Source organism: Sorex fumeus, unplaced genomic scaffold, assembly GCF_029834395.1.
Source record: "Sorex fumeus unplaced genomic scaffold, SorFum_2.1 ptg000029l, whole genome shotgun sequence".
In the NCBI taxonomy this organism is placed as follows: domain Eukaryota; kingdom Metazoa; phylum Chordata; class Mammalia; order Eulipotyphla; family Soricidae; genus Sorex; species Sorex fumeus.
In genome coordinates this window covers 2,504,871-2,519,302 of record NW_026606086.1, presented here as the reverse complement: position 1 = coordinate 2,519,302, position 14,432 = coordinate 2,504,871, and the positions used below count along the sequence as shown (strand labels likewise).

The 14,432-nt window shown below is 51.7% G+C and overlaps 1 protein-coding gene across 3 annotated transcripts in view; it reads right to left on the bottom strand.

Moving 5' to 3' along the window:
* Positions 1 to 14,432, bottom strand: part of CANX (calnexin) — a 136,723-nt gene that overhangs the window by 25,766 nt on the left and 96,525 nt on the right. Inside the window, exon 1 of one of the 3 annotated variants that reach the window (XM_056115673.1) lies at positions 6,866 to 6,995. The exons of 1 other annotated variant lie outside the window; for it this stretch is intronic. The gene's annotated coding sequence lies outside the window, so the exon portion shown is untranslated. Of the gene's footprint in view, positions 1 to 6,865; positions 6,996 to 14,432 lie in introns of those variants that run through there. One more of the 3 variants, XM_056115672.1, reaches the window with a different exon arrangement.

The following is a 14,432-nucleotide window of genomic DNA, read 5'->3' as shown; positions in this document are numbered from 1 at the left end:
GAGCAATGGTACAGCAAGCAGGTCACGTTGCTGACAGGGGGTTGGATCCCCTGCACCACAGATGGTTACTCCCAACTCCAGCTCTGCCAGGAGTGATCCTTGAGCACTGCCAAGTGTGTCCCAAAAACCAAAATAATAAATTGAAAGCTGGGGGCTGAAGTGATAGTACAGCAGGTAGGGCCCTTTCCTTGCATGTGACTGACCTGGTTTCAATATCTAGCCACACCAGGAGTAATCCCTGGGGGCAAAGCCAGAAGTGAACCCTGAGCATTACCCCCAAAATACTAGCAAAACTTAAAGCAGCTTGCTCTTCAAACACATTTCCTTTTGAACACATATCCACATCCTTGTCTTCGTGTCTCTTTGACTGCAGTTGTTTCCCACTCTGAGAAGCCCATGTTCTCTCCTAAAAACGTATTCCTCTCTTCCTCTTCCCTCAAATCTTTCAAAGCAAGTTCTGTTCAATAAAAACTAGCTTGCTTCAGTAGCCAGAGTGGTGGTAGTGCAGGGAAGGCTTGCACGCGGCAGACCTGGGTTTGATCCCCAGCAACTCATATGGTCCCCAGAGCACCACCAGGACTGATCCCAAGTGTAGAACCAGTAGTAACCCCTGAGCATCACTGGGTGTGCCCCACCCAATCCTACCAAAAAAAGAAAAAATCTGAAAGTTGCCCCAACTTCTCAACCTCAGGTGCTTTGGTCTCTGTCTTCCATTTGAACACAACAGCTAAAACAGGTTTGTAGTGGGCTTTAGTGAAGTGGGGAGAGAGAGGTAACCGACTGCAAGCAAGAGCCCTGGCTTTAAAGCAGGAGCAATTGTCCAGCGCAGCGGGTTCAATCCCCAACATCCATTATGGTCCCCGAAGCACCACCAGGAGTAATTCCTGAGTGCGGAGGCATGAGTAACACCAGTGCATCACCAGGTATAATCCAAAAAGAAAAAAAAAAAAACAGGAGTCCTACCTTGCTTTGCTCTGCCTTCCCTGATCACCCTCCTGACCACCAGCAGGAAGTGCATGACAGAAACCTGGCCTCAGGGGGGGCTGACCAGTAGCACAGTAGGGTAGGGGCTTACCTTACACACAGGCAACCTGGGTTCGATCCCCGATATCTCATGTGATCCCCTCTGCTTGATAGGAATGAACCCTGAGTGCACAACCAGGAGTAAGTCCTGAGCACTGCCAAGTGGGTCCCAAAAAAAACCCAAAAAAGTATCAGTACAAAGAAACTCAGCCCTGAGAACTTTCCAGTGCAATACTCAACCTGCATCCCTCCAGCTATGGGCAGTTGTCAGATTACACCTGAGTCCCACATAATCTCCTGGGGGAGGAGGCATTAGAGAGAATAATTCCTGCGACCCGAATGCTCACTGGGAAAGGAAGCTGAGCCTGGGAATGACGAGCAGGCCATCAGAGAAAAGGGTATTTGAGGGACAAGAAACATCTGCTCCAAGATCTTCCCAGAAAATCTTTAAGAAGGAGAAAGGAGTGAAACAGGTTTATTCACAGGTTGCCAGGAAAGGGAGAGGGAGGGAGGGGAATGCCTTCAAAGATAATGTCAAGAAACAAAAACCCAGACAAGGGGTCAGAGCAGTAATTGAGCAGGGGGACAACCTGCATTGTGCAGCTGACCCGGGACCATCCCCAGCACCCCATATGGTCACCTGAGCCATCAGGAACAATTTCTGAGCACAGAGCCAGCAGTAAGTCCTGAGTACCACCAAGTGTGGCCCCAAAAGAAACAAAAACAAAAAAGGGGAAAGGGGCAGGTGAGCTAGCACAGAGCCAGGGTTCGATCCCCAGCATCACATATGGTCCCCCAAGCACTGCCAGGAGTAATTCCAGAGTGCAGAGGCAGGACTAATCCCTGAGCATCACTGGGTAAGGGCTAAACCCTATCCTGCCCTAAAAAAAGAGAGGCAGGGGAGAGTACCAAGGGGTACGAAAGACCAGAAAGTCCAAGAATGATGAAGTAGAGATGTGGGGACCAGCAGAACGAAAAGCCCCCTGTTTGCTTTTGAAAGTTGATGACGGTTGCTCTTTATTCTAGGAGACAGGGTAGATGTTGTGGGCCACAGTGGGGGTGCTTGGGGCTTACTCGGGAAGGGCCTAAGGGACCCTTTCAGTTCGTGCAGCCAGAGTCATGAATGATCTCGGAGTTCAGCGTGGGGCCCAAGTGGTGTGGCCTAAGCTCATCCCCTCCTCAGCCCCACTCTGGCATGACCCCCTGCGGGAAGAGGGGGATCCAGCGAGGCCCCAGAAATTGCAGGAGCTGAAGAGTATGTGCAATTTTCCCTCGCCGTGAGTTTCTTGGACTCTTGACTATTTGAATGGTTTTGGGTTTTTTGGTTTTTTCTTCTCTAAAGGCGGCATTTGACAAGGATTTCTGAAAGCCTGGTGAGCACAGAAAATATAGGATCTCGTTGTTGACTCAGGGAAGGGTAAATGTCACTTGCGGAATATTTGAAAAGCAGATGGAAATGGTGAGGGGCGGTGGGGGGGAGAGGGGGTGACAGAAAGTTACTTCCCAGGACCCAAGTGATAGCACAGTGGGTAGGATACTTGCCTTGCACGCGGCCAACCCAGTTTAGATCCCAGCATACCAGAGGGTCCTCCAAGCCTGCCAGGAGTGCAGAGCCAGGAGTGACCCCTGAACACAACCAGGTGTGGCCCAAAAACATACAAAAAAAGAAGTTACTTCCTCAGGAGATATTAGGTGTCTAAGGTCTTAGACCTTAACTCTGGGATGTGGCTGACCTTGGTTTCATCCCTGAATCCCCAGGTTCCCCCGCATGGCTGGGAGCAGCACTGTGAACTATCCTCCCACCCACAAATCAAAAAGATTAGGAACTGGAGAGGTAAGATAGCCCACAGGGTGCTTGCTTTGCAAGCAGTCAGCTCAGGTTTAATTCCCCAGCTCCACCAAGAGTGATCCCTGAGTGCAGAGCTAGGAATAAGCCATGAGCACCTCCAATGTGTGGCCCAAACCCAAAACGAAAAAAAAAAAAATATATATATATATTTATGGAAAGGAAATTAAAAAGATTTCCTTATTTTGAGGGAAGGGTATTTCTAATGGCCAGGTGATGCATGGGACCAGGAAGAGAGAGGTGTTGGAGACCAGGGCCCCCTCTTCATCTCAACATGGGTCCTAAGATCTCCCAAAAATGATCAAAACATATTCAACTCCCTAATATAGATGTTTATTCAATAATATATAAATTCAGTTTCTGGGGCAGGAGCGATGGTACAGCAGGCAGGGTGCTGGCCTTGCATCTGGCTGATATATTTGGTCCCTGGCACTCCACCAGGTCCAAGATCCATCAGTAGTGGTCCCTGAGTACAAAGCCAGAAGTAAACTCTAAGTGCAGTTGGGTATGGAAAAACAAAAACCAAACATTTGGAATTTTATGGGTTTTGAGAGAGAGGGAAGTTGTTGGGACAGACCCAGAGATGCTCAGAGACCGTTTCTGGTAGAGCTCAGGACAACATGGGGTACTGGGAATCAAAAGTCTTACTCACTGTACTACCTCTCAGGCCCTCAAACCCAGTTTCTTCTCAGTGGCACCAACAAAACGTTCAGTGCTCCTGGCCCAAACATACTTTCCCTTTGACTCTAACCCTGGCATGAAGCCTAGAGCTGAGGTAAAGCCTTTTTAGACCAAACAGGTGTTTGTTTTGGGCCACACCAAGCAGTGCTCAGGGAACCACAGGGGAGGCCAGGGACGGAATCTGGGCAGACAGCATGCAAGGCAAGCACCCTCTCCACTGTACTACTGCTCTGGCCTCAGGACTATGAATTTAATGGAGACTCCTGGGTCCCACTGGAGTTGCAGGGGCTGGGCTGGCAGACACTTGGGTGTGAGCCACAAGAAGGAACAATTTCACTGCCTCCAACCTCAACTATATGGTTTCTGTCCAACAAACATGACAGCTGCTGGCCAGATACGACGGTGGTGACAGCACTGACCTGGCATGCAGCCAAGTTAGGGCCAATCCCTGGCCTCCCACAGGGTCCCCTGAGTACTGCCAAGAGTGACCCCTAAGCCAACAACAAAACAAAACAACAACAAACACTAGAGAGGCACTCAGGATTGTGCTGAGTACATCCAGGGCCAACCCGTGGTGTTTTATTGTTAAAATAAGACAGAGTCGCTTCCTCTGGCCACAGCCTGCAGTGCTCGGGATGCTACTCCTAGCTCTAGACTGAGAATCCCCACCCTTACCCCGACTCTAACGCTGAAAAGTAATTCCCGCTCTGTGCTCGCGAGCTCCCTCTGGTGGTGACTGAGGGCTACTCCTACAGGGTACCCAGCACCTTCCTTGCAACCCCTGGGTCCCCCTGATTACCCGCCCATCAACACAGCTGCCCTGCGACTGTGCTGGCCCAGGTGCAGGCATTGTGAGTCACACAGCTGAGGGCCAGCAGTGGACAGGGCTGGACATGGGGCCAGACTCAGAGCAGCTGCTGAGCATCTCCTGCACATCCACTAGGTAAGAAAGGCCAGATTCTTGGGAGAGGCTTGGGAAAGAGGAAGACTAGCCCACCTGGTACCCTGGAATACCTCCCCAGTCTGCTCCAGAGACCAGAGCAAATGTCAGGGCTGGCCAACCTCTGCTCAGTGATGCATGGAGGCCAGGCCATGGGTTGAGGGAACTCGGCTTCCTTTCATTCTGCTCTCCCCATGATGAAGAGAAGAGCCTCTTCGTGCCAGAGACAGGATATGGGAGAACAGGCTTACCTCACGTGCAGCTGCGTGGCCCCACCCCTGGTTTAATCCCTAGCACTTCCCCCAAGCATCACCAGGAAAAGTTTCTGAGCAGTCAGGAATGGACCCCTGAGAATCTTGGAGTGTGGCATCTCCCAAAGGCAAAAAAATAAATTTTAAAAGAATGGGACCAGAGGCCAGAGCTATTGTATAGTGGTAGGACACACGCTTTGTATATGGCCAATACAGGTTCAGTCCCCAGCACTCACAGGGTCACCTAGCAGCATCAGGAGTGATCTCTGAGCACAGAGCCAAGAGTCAGCCCTTAGTACCTCCAGGTGTCACCCTAAAGCCAATCAAAAAAAGAATCAGAGAGAAGAGAAAGCACAGGAAGGAGGGCACTTGCCTTGTATATGGCTGCAGGGTCCCACCATAGTTCCAACCTCTGGCACCACGTAAGGCCCCTCAAACACGTGCAGGGGGCACTCCCAAGCATGGAGACAAGAACAATCCCTGAGCCCCTGCCGATGTGGCCCCCAAACCAAAAGGAAGAAATGAAATGAAAAAGCAAATAGAATCTCTCACTGGCACCACAGGACCAGCACTGGGGCACTATCTGGGAACCCATTTCCTTGAGGGGTGAATTAGAGCCAAGGCAGGGAGTTGGGGGCCAGCACAGCCTGTACCTGGAGACCCAAGCCACCAGAGGCTCTGAACAGAGACCTGAATTCCCTGGCAACCAGGATCCTCTCAAAGGTGGGCGCAGGCTGGCAGGACTCCCTGACCAGCCCGGGGACCAGGCACAGTTCTAGGGGCTGGTATGAGATGGATCAACGGATTGAGTGCCAAGTTTGAGGTGGAGGGTCTAGGCTGTATATGTATCTGATGGAGGTCCTAAGCACCTTGGGACAAATTCTAATCGCCTAGGCCTAGACCCCGGCTCCCAACAGTTTTCTGTACTCAGGCAAGGATAATGCAAACCTTGGCCTGCTCCTAAGTTTGACTAAACTGTTCCCATCCCATCCCCGATCACCTGGGCGAATTCTGCCTTACTCTGATCGAACCTAGGGCCTGCCACGTCCAAAGCAAACACTGGACCACAGAGCCACATTACAACTCTCCCTGAGTAACTATCACTTCTCCCCTTTTTGGGGGGGGCAGACCTGGCGATGCTCAGGGATGGCTCAGGGATCCTCTTGGCAGGCCTCACGGGACCTTAGGCAGGTGCCGGGATCGAACCCAGATCCACGCTTTGCTAGGCACTGTAACTTCTCCTCTCTATTATGTCTCTGGGACCCTGCGCAGCTCTCGAATACCTGCCTCTTTCTTCTTCCACCTCTACCCTTCTTTTTTTGCTTTTTGGGCCACACCAGCGATGTTCAGGGGTTCCTCCTTGTTGGTGCTTGGGGGACCCTATAGGATGCGGGGGATTGAACCTGGGTTGGCCGCGTGCAAGGCAAAGGCCCTCCCCGCTGTTCCATCGCCCCGGGCCCCCCCAACCTCTTCCGGTCTAGTCCTCCTTTCCCCATCGCTCGCCCCAGGGTCGACCGAGCGCGCGGTACTCGCGAGAAGGGTCTGGGCTCGAAGGAATGGTGCTCTGGGGGGGGGGGGGGGGGTCCATCCGCACAGCCCCACCGCGATCAGGGGCCGGGCGGGGAGGGCCGGGATCAGAGGGCGGCCCGCGACCGCAGCTCATCCACGTCTCGCCTCGTCCCTTCCCAGCAGCGCCCCTGGCTCGACTTCATCATTCACGCCTCCCGGGTCCCACTGGGAAGGGCGCGACCCCGCCTCGTCCCCGCAGCGCGCACCCTGGACGCCTACGGGTGCCGGCCGTCGCGGCACGCCCAGCACCTGTGGGCGCGGCTGCAGCAGTTCTGGAATGATCACTTCTCGCGGCGCTTCTCGCCGCGGCGGCCCCCGCTGCGCCGCATCGCCTCCATGTCCAGCTTCTACCTGCTGGACCACCGCACCCGGCAGGCCGAGCTGGGACTGTGCTACGGAGCCCCACGTGCGCGCCTGGGCGACCGCGCCTTCGTGTTCCGCGGCGGCCGCTGGTGCGACGACGGCTCGGCCGGCCGCGCGCGGCCCGCGCTGCCCGCCCCGGACTGGAGGGCGCCGCGCGCGCAGAGCCAGAAGCTGCTGGACGAGAACAACTACCTGAGGCTGCAGCAGGAGCTGCTCATGGACATGCTCACCGAAACCACGGCGCGCCTGCACCTGCTGGAGCAGGAGGTCCAGCCCGACGCCGGCCAGGGGGCGGCGGCGGCGGCGCGCATCTGGCCGCGGAAACTGCGCAGGCGCGAGGGCGTGAGGCGGGGCGGCTCGCTCATGCTCGAGTCGCGCGCCCCGGCGTCGCGATGACGTAATAAATTCCGCACCGCGCAGGCGCACTCGCTTCCTGGAGCGCCGGCGGCTCGGCGGGGCGGCGGCGGGGGGCTGGGCCGGGGGCGTGGCTTGTGGTCGGTGGCGCATCCGAGAGGCCTGGAGAGGAGGCGGGGCTTGTGGTCAGTGGAGCGTCTCATCAGGGTGGCCTGAAGGCCGGGGCGGGGCGTGGCCCCAGGACTGCAGCCTGGGGCACCCAACAAAAAGGCAATAGTGGGGACCGGACCCGAGGCGCTGGTGCTATACTATAGCGGGCGGGCGCTTGCCTGCAGAAGCCCAACACTGGTTTGATAACCAGGCACCCCGATTGTCGCCCGAGCCTGCCAGTAGCGATCCTTGAGCAATGCTATGTGGGATCCCCAAACCGAGGCTGCCTTGCACGCTACTAACCAGCACTCCATACGAATGATCTCCTGAGTCCCTCCAGCAGTCTCAGGATCACTGCTGGAGTAAGGAGAGTCAGGAGTAAGCATAGGAACTGCCAGGAGTGATCTCAGAGCACAGAGCCAGGAGTTAAGTCCGTAGCACCAGAACGTGACCCTTCTACCCACCCCCAGGCCCACCCCACCCCACCCTTCGAGAGGCAAGAATGGAAGACCTGGGGTTCGAGAACAGAAGTAAAGGACAGAAGTATGGAGGCAAAGTCCAGGAGGAATGCAGGGCTTTGCGGAAATGGAGGGGCCCGACCAGGTGGGCCCAGACCCTGCTCTTGGTCTCCCGGAACCACAGTCTGAGTATGGGGCAAGTTTAGTTTACCCCACAAGAACCTAGTTCCCCCAAAGAGTCAGTGATCTCACTCCCAACCCCCACAGCCCAGAATGAGGCTGTCTGCCCAGGTACAAGGGATTGCTCTCCAAAGCTAGTCCTGCACTAGGGTTCACTCGGGTCTTTGTGATTATTTTTGGGGGGTGGGGAAATCACACCCAGCAATGCTCAGGGGTTACTTCTGGCTCTGCCCTCAGAGTTAAAACAAAACAAAAATATGGGACGCCAGAATTTTTTCTTTTTCTGGGGGGTGGGGGTGGGGGTGGACTACGGCCACATACTCCAGTGCTCAGGAACTCCAAGCAGTCCTCTGAGGAATGGATGGGAAGCTGGCATGTGCAAGGCAAATGCCCTATCCACTGAAACGTCCTGCCGCTTTACTATCACTCCAGCCTGAGTCCTCATAATTGTTAGTGCTGCTAACTTTCATATATTTCATGTGAAGAATTCAGGTTTCCAGCAGGAACATCTTTGCAATGGAGCAGCCTAAAGGATAAATTCACAGCACCATATGGTCCCGGATACTGAGCTGGGAGTGGCCAATCCTTAAAAAAAAAAAAAAAAAGAGGACCACAGGGGCTGTAGTAATAGTACGGGATTTCTGAGCACAGAGTTAGGAACACCCCCTGAGCACTACTAGGGTTTATTGTGAGCATAGAGTCAGGAGTAATCCCTGAGCACTGGAGTGTGTGGCCATAGTCCACCCCCACCCCCACCCCCAGAAAAAGAAAAAATTCTGGCAACTCATATTTTTGTTTTAACTTCTTGGGTCACACCCGGCAATGCTCAGGGGTTACTCCTGGCACTGCACTCAGGAATTACTCCTGGCGGTGCATGGGGGACCATATGGGATGCCGGTGCTGAACCTTGGTCAGATGTGTGCAAGGCAAATGCCTTACCAACTGTACTATGACTCTGGTCCATGGTTTCCCATTTTCTCTAAGGGGAAATATAAAATAAATAAAAGACCCAGGCAGTGGGGTTCTTGACTTTTTTCTTAATCAAGAGAGCATTGAGACCTAGGGATAAAAGTCTGTATCCATGCTGCAAGAGGGGCAGGGGGAGTTTTGGGGGTTTTTTTTAGGTTTTTGGGCCAAACCTGGGTATGCTCAGGGCTAACTCCTGAATCTGTGCTTAGGAATTTCTCTTGGCGAGCTCAGGGTACTATAAGGAGTACCAGGGATCAAACCCATAGCAAATACCCTACCTGCTGTACTATCTCTTCAGCTCCCTACAGAGGCAGTTTGAACAGAGTTGGTGGCTTTGCAAACTAGGCATCTTTGCCTCTGCACTAGGTCATCAGTGTAAGGTGGAACTTTGTGAAGCCCCCAGGCAGTAAATGGAGGTTCTACCCAGTGACTTTTGCTCCTTTCTTCCCGAGAGACCAGGCTTAGCTCCGTTCCATCCACTACCTCGGGATGTCCATTGTTACCCACACACACCATCTCCCAGAGAGGCTATTTCCTCAAAGGTCTGAAAGCAGCGAATGACCTTTGTCAATGCATAAGCATGAGGACACGGGTGTGTGCAGTCTGCAACCTTTTCCCCAGGAAGTCCACAGTTATTTCACCTTTTGGGACATCTCATGACCCAGATTGACGGTCCCCAACCTCTAGGACCATGTGAGGCTTTGTAGAGAATGTGGGTGTTCTCCTTCAGTCCATCTTTGCAGTAGATTTGGAAGGATGAAACTACTGCTCTGTATATGTTACCTCATGAAAACAGCAAAGCAGCTAATATTGTTACACAGACAGCTTTAAACTGGCCCAGAGGAATAGATTCAGTGGTTAAGACACTGGTCTTGCACACTGTAACCCTGATTCCATCCCCAGCACCTAGACCTAATATCTAGGCACATTGGCAGTGTATTTCCTGGGGTCCTCACAACCTAGGGTGTAACCCCTGACTTCAAAGCAATAAAGGGAAGGGAAGGGTAGGGGCTGGAGTGATAGCACGGTGGGTAGGGCATTTGCCTTGCATGGGACCGACCCGAATTCAATTCCCAGCATCCCATATGGTCTCCCAAGAACCGCCAGGAGTGATTCCTAAGTTCAGAGCCAGGAGTAACCCCTGTGCATCGCTGGGTGTGACCCAAAAAGCAGAAGGAAAAAAAGAAGGTAAAGGGAAGGGAAGAGGGCAACATTTTGGCTTTTGTATTTCCATTTTGGGGCCACACTTTGTGTCCCTGGTACTGCTCAGAGCAATGTCTTGGCTCTGCACTCAGGAATCATTCCTTGCAGTGCTTGGGGGAACTATATGAGATGATGGGAATCAAACCTGGGTCAGCTGCATGTAAGACAAGTGCCCTACCCACTGTACTTTCTAGTCACTGTTTTTATTTTTCAATGTCTCATAAACAGTGAGTGCTTTTTGTGTACGTGTGTGTGCGTGTGTGTGGGGTGTGTGTGTGTGTGTGTGTGTGTGTGTGTGTGTGTGTGTGTGTAAGGAATGTCACATCTGGCGATGCTGAGGGATTACTCCTGGCTCTGCTCTCAGGGATCACTGTGGGTGGGCTCAGAACCATATAGGCTGCCAGGAATCAAACCTGGTTCAGCTGCATCCAAGGTAAGTAACCTCCCTACCGTGCTATGGCTTCAGCCCCTGCCATTAGCATCTTGGTTTGAAGTTTCAAAGGTCACTCCATGTTCAGTGATCTGATACTCCTCAGGGGGCCATAGTGACAGTGATGGAACCCAGAATTTCTTTTTTCCTTTCTGAAAAGTTCCAGATCAGTAGGAAAGCAAAGAACCAAACAGCCGAGACCCCACCTGAGCTCCACAGGCAGGATGAAACTGGGTGGAATCTAATTCTGTTCTCTCTGTTCTTCTGCCCTTAACTCCAGGCATCGGGCAGCCATTCTCAAAGGAGGTGACATACCAAAGAGCTGGAACAAAGGGCACTTTGAAGCCTTTACCTCCTTCACCTAAGGAGCACTCTTTAGCAAAAACTATTTTCTGGCTTTATGTCAGGAGGCCACCATGGCTGGGAATTTGCTTATAGCCAGAAAAAGATCAATGGCAACGGGCAGGAAACCCACAGAACTTGCATCGCTGGGGAAAAACTTTTTCCCCCCCACGGCTTCCCGGTATAGTCAAGAGATCGAGCGTATGCCCAGCATGTGTGAGGTCCCTGGATTGATCTCTTCTTCAAGTGCCCCCAGCATAATCAAAAGTGGGCCCCATTAAAAAAAAATCCTAAAGATGGGAGATAAAGGATAGGGAGAAGGAGTTGGTCTTGCATGCCACTGACCCAGGTTTAGTTCTGAGCGCCACATATATTTCCCCAAGTCACACCAGGAGGGAGATGCAGTGGCGAAACCCTGGGACAGCAGCTCACCAGAGATCTCTCCAATTTCACGCGGCTCCCCAGAGGAGCGGGTGTCCCCTCTCCACCCACTCCAAATGAACCCTCGGTGGCCACAAACTTTCAGAAGAAAAACCCAGGTACAAAAAAATTCAGAAAAATATAGAACAAGGTCTGGAGATGCCAGGTCACAAGGCGGTGGAGAAAGTTCGTCCCTTCCTGTCTCCCCGCTCCTTTGGGGTCCAGTGTGTCACACCCACGAACTGCATCGGGGCCTTGATCCAGAGACTCACAAATGAATCTCAAAATGGATTAGCTCCCTACAGAGATGTCTCTGGACCCCAATCATTTATATATTTAGAATTCCAAAAGCACTCTGGCCATTTCTGCATGAACTCATGATATTCATAATAAGCAACAGAAAATAGATGATCTAAAATCTGCATGTGGCAGGCAGGCTTGACAGGTGGTGGGAAAATTCGAAATAATGGTGGCGGGAAGGTGTAATGGTGGTGGGATTGGTGTTGAAATATTGAATGTAATCAATTAATGTGAACAACCTTATGAAAATAAAAAAATTTTTAGAAGGTCATGCCAGGAGGCAGTCCTGAGTATATCTGCATAAGGCCCATAAATTGACAAAATGAAAAAAATCACTTCTTTTCTCGGAGGGGGATGCATACCCAGTGATGCTCAGGGCTTATTCCTGGCTTTACAACTGAGGAATTATTCTTGGCATGCTCAGGGGGCCACATGGGATGTTGGGATCAAACCCGGGTCAACCATATGCAAGACAAAAGCCCTACCTGCTGTACTATCTCTCCAGCCTCCCCCAAAATAAATTTTTTGTTGTTATTATTGGGCCAAACCTGGCAGTGCTCAGGACTTACTCCTGGCTCTGGGCCCAGGGATCACTCCTGCCAGGGTTCAGGGGACAATATGTGTGTCTGGGATCAAATTCCTGTTGGCTAATTGTGAGACAAGCCTCTTACCCACTGGACTATGGCTCCAGTTCAAACACTGACACTGACTTTATTTAAGTTTGAGAACTCAGGCAGCTGGAGCGATAATACAGAGGGCAGGGCAATTGCCTTGAATACTATTGACTCTGGTTGTATCTCGAGTATCCCATACAGTTCCCCAAGCACCTCCAAGAGTAATTTCTAATGCAGAGCCAGGAGTGACCCCTGAACATCGCTGACTGTGGCCCTAAAAACAAAACAAAACAAAACTTTAAACCTGAGAGATACTCCAGGGGTTAAGATGCCCACAGCAAACTCTTTATCTTTGGCCTGTTGGAAGCAGAGCAAAGTTGAGACGAAGATACCTGGCTTAGACAATAGTTTTGGCCCTTGAAAGATCAAGGACAGCTGTGATCATAGGAATTATGAAAATAAATCTTTTTTTGCTTGTTTGTTAAAGCCCAGCATGTCACAAGGACTGTTCTTAGCTCTCTGCTCTGGCGCTCCTAATGGAAGTTGTCCAGGGCTATTCTTGCCTCTCTGGCCAGAAGTGACCGCTGGTGGTGCTTAGGGGCTAGCTCTGGCTTCCTGCAATGCCAGGGATAGAATCTGGGTCGTGGCTGGAGCATCATCCTGCAAAGGAAGTGCCTTCACCTCCTGTCCTATTTCATCAGCTCATTATTTAGCATTTCTAAGCAACTTTGTAGTACCCGCTGAAAAGGAGACCCAGGATTTAATAATGTGACAATGACACCGCAAAGGGCTTTTTTTTTCCCTTTCATGGGTTTGAGTTTCTCCTGTGCTAAAGTTGAGGCCCTAAAATTGAAAAACAGGTCAGACAACCTAAGTTTGATCCCTGGAGCCCATCAGGAGTGATCCCTGAGTGCAGGGCCAGGAGTGAGTCCTGAGGACCAATGTGAGTGGCCCTAAAACAAAAAATAGATTTTCTTTTTGGGTCATACCCAGTGACGCACAGGGGTTACTACTCCTGGCTCTGCACTCAGAAATTACTCCTGGTGATGCTTGGGGAACCATGTGGGATGCTGGGAATCGAACCTGGGTTGGCCACGTGCAAGGTAAACACCCTACCCGCTATGCTATCACTCCAGCCCCACAAAAAATAGATTTAATGGGACAAAAGCAAAGTGAAAATCAGAATTAGAAAAATAGCTCAGTGCTCTGTAAGGTAGGGTGTGACTGATGGAAGCTCATGACTAACGTCCTGGTACTGTCCAGAGCATTACCAGGATTGTCCCCTCGACCTCGAGCCAGGAATGGACCCTGAGTGGCCCCCAACCCCAAAATAAATGAAAAAAATAATCCATATGGAAGGGGTGCTGAGAGCTGTCTCAGTAGGCAACATGCCTGCCTTGCATGCAGCCAATGTAGGTTCAATCTCCGGCAACCCATATGGTTCCCCAAGCGCTGCTAGGAGTGATCCCTGAGCACAGAGCCAGAATGTTAACCCCTAGATTGTCAGGCATGGCCCCAAAACAAAAAGAAAACTCCATACAGAGTGCCTGAGTGAGAGTCCAGCAGGTAAGGTGGATACTTGCATGTGGCCAACCCAGGGTGGATCCCAGCTACCCCATATAGTTTTGCTGGTGTGGCTCCAAGAAAATCTGTATAGCGGGACAGGAGTTACGGTGTTCACCTTGGTGCATCTGACCCGACTCAGCCTCGCACCACAATAGGGCTCTTGAGCGTATCTAGAAGTAGCACCTCTGGGTCTATCCCCAAAACAAACATACGCAGTTAAACATTGAAAAAAAAAGTTTCACCAAAGAAAAGTGACCCTGGTTTTATCACATGAGCTTCATTCAGAAGGGTTTTTTTGGTTGTTCAGCTCACACCTTATGATGCTCAGGTCACACTCCCGGAGGTACTCTGGGGTCCGTATGAAATGCTGGGAATCAAACCTGGTCTGGCCATGTGCAAGGCAAATGCCCTACCGGCTGTTCCGTTGCTCCAGCCCCTTTCAGAAGATTTTTTAAACACCTCTAGGGGGCACTCCTGAGCACAGAATGAGGGGTAGACCCTGAGCACTACCAGGAGGGAGTTGCTCCTGAGCAAGGAGCCAGGAATAGTCGCTGAGAACAACCAGTTTTAGCCTAATCCCCACCCCAAAAAAGGATATTTAAATAATTTTGATGTAGTTTGGGGCTACATACTGTGGTCCTTAGAGCTTGCTCCTGGCTCTGTGCTGTCATCACTATTGCAGTTCCCAGAGAACTCTGTGGAGTGCCAGAGATTGAACCTGGGGTAGTTGCTGTGTATGAGCCCGTTATCTAACCTACTACACTGTCTCTCTG